A 5,589-nucleotide genomic window follows, 5' to 3' on the forward strand; every position below is an offset into this window, starting at 1 on the left:
ACGTATTCCTTAAGGCTTTCGCTGCCAGAGCCGTTTTTGCATTTTGTCAAAGTACACATTTTTAGGCCTGAAAATTGTTTCACCACCTCCCCAAAAAAAGAACCCCCCTACGTGATGTGATATCATATTTCTGGTGACAGGTCCTCTTTAAGCACCTTTATTAGACCTCTAATGTTACCTATAGACTCCGTAAAACTAATCAAGCACCATTCTACCTGCTGACACCCACTACGACTGTTCCGGGTCCACAGGAAGGGCAACAGAGCCTGGGATACATGGTGGTGGTGGGGGGAGGGGGGGATTTGGCAGGGGGCAGCATGTTCTGGTGCCTACAGAAGTGATTGGGTGGCTTTACAGCAGTTGAAATCACTTCTTGCAGAAAATTGTGACAGTCAGCTAAGGAAGTGTATACACATTCCCGTAGCATTCTACAGCATTCTATAGCAGCTAGGAGTGTGTTTAAAGGCCTGTTCTGCCACCGACATATGATATACATCATTATCAGTGAAAAGGTTAAAGGTAACCTCCAGGCATAATGAAAAATGAAGCATTGATATGTATTCTATACTGAGCATAATAAGTGTTGCCTCTTTGTCCCTTTAGCCATAGGAATTACAAATACCTTTTAAGAAATCAAACTGTGAAATATCCATAAAATAATACCCAACTCTTGTTTTATGACCACCAGGGAGTTTTGGGTGTCCCTGCCCACCTTTGTGTGTTTCAACTCCTGCTGTTGCATTTTTCATAATATAAAAAAATAAAATAATCCAGGAGGAATAGTAGGACCCCTTATATTTGCCACAGCGAATGTGCAGACCCCGCAACTGAGCACAAACATCTCATCAATAGAGTCCCAGAGAGATGTAAGAAATTATCAGTTTTGGGTTGGTTTTTAAAGAGTTGTTTAGGTTCATTCGGTGCCTTGCCTTATTGAATTTGCAACCTAATCTGTGTAATTCAAATGTATCATGTTTAAAGATGACACATTTCCAGCATTGCCTCTTCATATTACTGTGCTACAATAAAGCAGTATCTTCATAACACCGCACACGCCTATTCTATTCTAAGTATTGCACAGTGAAAACATGCATTAACATGAATAAATACATGGCAGTGTGTACAAATGTGTGTATATAGCTATATCTATATCTATATATACAGTATATATGTATATACAGTATGTAGTGTACTGCAAAAGTGATTTAACCCTTTATGCAATCCATAGACGTAACACATAACAAAATAAAAAAGTTTTCCTACATTGAATAGTGTTAGCTAAAAAAAAAAGTTATTGAAGTTAAAAAGTATACATTTTTATTCTATAATTTGTCCCGTTTAAACTGGCATTAACATTATGATTCTGGTACAAAGCATTGCAAAGTTATTTACAAATAAATAGAGGCATTTTTTTCTCAATGTTGTGCTTTTTTAATGTGACACTAAAACAGGAACATCACAAATAAAAAGAAAAAAGTTTAAATAAAGGTTAGAAAATGGAAATAAAAACATAGAAATCTTGAAAATTAGAGTTAAGGGGAGAAGGGAAATAAGGAATTAATTATGATTCATTAGAGTAAACTAAGGTTAAGTGGTTAATAAATAGGAACATTTTTTTTACTTGTCAGGTTACTTTAACCGGCATCATATATGCAGCTCAATGCTCATCCCTTTGATCTGCAGATAAATAAAAAAGAGTAGACATTATTTTGTGACCCTCCATTTCACTGAACGGTGTTTAACACTGTGTGAGCTGGACCTTTTTTGACAGCAGCAGCTTTTAGAGCAGCCATATTTAACCAGCAATCCCTCCAGTTTATCATTTTGACAGTTGGGAACTCCAGGCAAGTGCGAGGGGGTTCCAGCAGCCAGGCAGAAGGACATGGCATACTATACATGCCCTGAATACTTTGATTAGGTTTTTAGGGTGTGTGCAGCATGTCCGGTATCCATAAAAGGTTTCAATACGTGATGCCAGGGCATGTCCTGCCAGCTGAATCATATATTTATTTTTCCAGATTTGATGCTTTATTGTATACCGTGCAAAAGAGACAGGATAAAAATGGTATCATCTGCCTACTGTAAAATGTTTGAGAAGGGTCACTATCACAAACCTCATGCCAAAAGAACAACAATCCCTACACTTATGGAAGTAAAAAGCTCTCACATGTAAATAGTTTCTACAAATGTTAGGTTATTCACTACAGGGTGAAGAGTTAGGAGAAGGCAAGAGAAGTCAACAATCTAGGACAACATATCTGATTTGGAAAAATTCTCCAATTCAGCTCACTTTGCAGTTCAGCTATGTTGTCCTAGATTGTTCACTTCTCCTGCCTTCTCCAAACTCTTCACCCTTTTGTGAATAGACCCCATAGTGTGAAGTGAAAGTGACATTAAAGTCAAAGGGTTAATAAACTATCTCACATGCTGATGAAATCACTTACACTAGATACTGCTCCTTGATGTTTAAACGTTTCAGTTGCCTGGCATGTCTGCGGAATCAAATGGTACCCTGAGCACAGGTCCTGATATATTTATATTTTGCGGTCACATTGGGGAGATTTCCCTTTACTTCCTGTTCTAGGGATGCAACCGGAAATCAGAGGAAACCTCTACAAAGTTATGGAAATTCCCCTCTTAGACAGTTGTCATCACAACATGTTTACCCATTGAAAGATTTGACCTCACCTCTTATTTTAGTGACAACTGTAAAATTGTGGATTTCCCATCACGTTTTGTCCTGGTGACAAAGGTCACCACAGCAAATGGAGCGGGTGAACCCAGTGGGGACAGAGAAAGTTACATGTGACTATACGTTCATTTTAATATTTCTAAAACGGCAAACGTTATGGGAACTTTATTGGAACCCATCTTTACAGTCAATCCTGCAGGTTGTATGCAAATGACAATGACAGGAACTTCTTTTTATTTCTATATTGTGTATATTTTGTCAGAAAGTAAGTAGGGTTTCTAAAGCAATGGAGGGATGCATGTAGACTGTAATACACTGGTATGACCACAAGTTTGCATATCGGGAGTTCTCACTTCACTCTGGCTTCACTGTATACATTCCTGTGCTATTTAAAGTGACATTACAGTCACAAATACCTCCCCCATTCTGCTTTAAGGGCTTACCTTAAATGATGCCTCTTGATTTGATCATCTTCCTCTTTCCAGTAGTTTTCAGGAGTCCTTCCAGCGCTGGTGCCGGTGTCTGATCCAACGCAGACTCCTCGTGTTCCGTGGTGTCTGTCCGACATGCACGCTCCGGGCTGCGTGCATTCACCTCTGCTGTGTCTCTCTTCTCCCTGGCGAAGATCTCTACTGCGCATGCGCCCGCCCCATGATCCTTCTCAGCCACTCGAGAAGCTTCAGGTCTTTGGACGGGAGTGAGCGGTGGAGACACAGGTAAGTAATAACCTGTTTGGTCACTTTTTTTCCTTTTTAAATGTTTTTGCATATATCTACTGCTTGCTAGACAATAGTGGCAACACTAAGGAGATAACATTAATTTAAAGTAGAACTCTGGTGGGAAAAAAAGTAACCCTAGCAGTATTGCCACCCCTGCAGTGCAAGGGTTATGTGCTAATTTTATCTTTTGGGCTCAAATACAGTTGCATTACTCACCTGATTCTCAGTCTCGGTGATTCCCTCTGGGCTGCTAGACCGGTCCCCTCAGCTTCTTCTCTCCTGGGCCCCGGTGGTCTAAGGGCTGCTGACGTCACCGCGTCTAATGCAGGTTCCTCTGACCTGCATGAAACATAAGAATGCTGAGGAATACCATAGCCAGAGCGGAGGGAGAGAGAGGTGAGTGCTGATCGCTGGGGGACCGAGAATCAGGTGAGTAAAACAGCTTTATTTAAGCTCCCTAAAGGAGCACTGAAAGAAGAAAAGAACTCCACAATTACAAACAAAATAACCCTTACAGTGTGGCTACTCTCATACTGCAAGGGTTAAGTGCTTGCTTTGGTCTAGGGGCAAAAATAAAGAAGAAATACTCACCTGATCCTCGGTCCTGTGGCAGTGACTGCTCACCTCTCTCTACCTCCACTCCAGCTGTGTCATCCTCATGTCTAATGGACCTGCATTAGAGTCATAATGTCACGAGTCTTTAGACCACTGGAGCCCAGGGAAGAAGAAGCTGCAGGTACTAGTTTAGCAACCAGGTGGGACCAAGGATCAGGTGAGTATATTTTCTTTATTTTCCTCCCTAGACCAAAACAAGCTGTTAACCCTTGCAGTGCATGAGTAAGTGTTTGATTTTCTTTGGAACTGACTGGATGGAAGAAGGTTGTTGAATGATTACAGTTTTGAGTGGGCTTGGGAGAACCCAGGCAAACTAGGTTCACACACCAAGCCTTAGCTCATCGCTGCCCACAACCTATACATGATTTCATGGGTTCCTCGTGGGTACAAAGATTGGGTTTGATCTACAGAAATCAATCAGCAATTAGCTTTCCAGAAGCAGAGGAATGACCAGGGTAACATTATGCAAGTAAGTGTAAAATGTGAGTGACTGATTCTGCATTGCGCTGTATAGAGGACTACAAATCCCAGCAATAATACATGATACAGCGCAATGCGGAATTCCACCAGCTATAATGTACTATTGCTGGGACTTGTAGTGCTCTATAGCTGGTGGTATTTTTCATTGGGCTGTATAATGTATTATTGCTGGGATTTGTAGTCCCCAATACAGCAGAATGCAGAATACCACCAGCTATAGAGGACTACAAATCCCAGCAATAGTACATTATAGCTGGTGGAATTCCACATTGCGCTGTATAATGTATTATTGCTGGGATTTGTAGTCCTCTATAGCCGGTGCCATTCTGCATTGATTGCTGTATAATTTTACACTTTCCATTTCACTATATTGCACACCACACTATTTGTTTCTTATTTCCACCGCTCCAAGCTTGCTCCTGTGATGGACTACAATCTCAATACAAACTAGTAGTCCATCACTGGAGCCTTTTGTTTTGGAGCAGAGAGTCCGCACTGACCACCTGCACACACATGCACCCATGAAACTCTCTGGACCACTGGTGAGAGCCCGCACAACCCTCCTGAGACCCTTTAGACATCAGGCGGAAAACCCAGAGCAACAGAGTATGTCACTTCATATTATTCTGCATTGCTGTGTAATGTATTGATGGGATTTGTAGTCCTCTATCGCTGATGCTGTTCTGCATTGCTGTATAATGGTATTGCTGTGATTTATAGTCCGCTATAGCTGATGGTATTTTGCATTGTTGTGTAATGTATTTCTTGGAATGGTAGTTCTCTATAGCCAATGCCATTCTGCAATGCTGTACAACGTATTTCTGAGTCAGTGGCAGAACTACCAGGGTCGCAGCAGTCATGCACGCGCACAGCACTGACGTGGCATCCCTCCACTACCAGTGTGCTTTACATTTCCTAAACCGATAAATACATTCACACTACTGTTACAAGGATGGCAAAAGTGGCAGACAGGGGCGGGGAGAATGCGGGGAAGAGGCAGAGCGGGAGGGGGGCCAAGTTGCTGCACCATGGGCCTCTGGGTTGTACTTGCCCCCTGGGCTAAAAGTTGCCAGTCAGCCCCTG

Source organism: Nanorana parkeri, unplaced genomic scaffold (genome assembly GCF_000935625.1).
Source record: "Nanorana parkeri isolate BGI_ZX_2015 unplaced genomic scaffold, ASM93562v1 scaffold26, whole genome shotgun sequence".
Lineage (NCBI taxonomy): Eukaryota > Metazoa > Chordata > Amphibia > Anura > Dicroglossidae > Nanorana > Nanorana parkeri.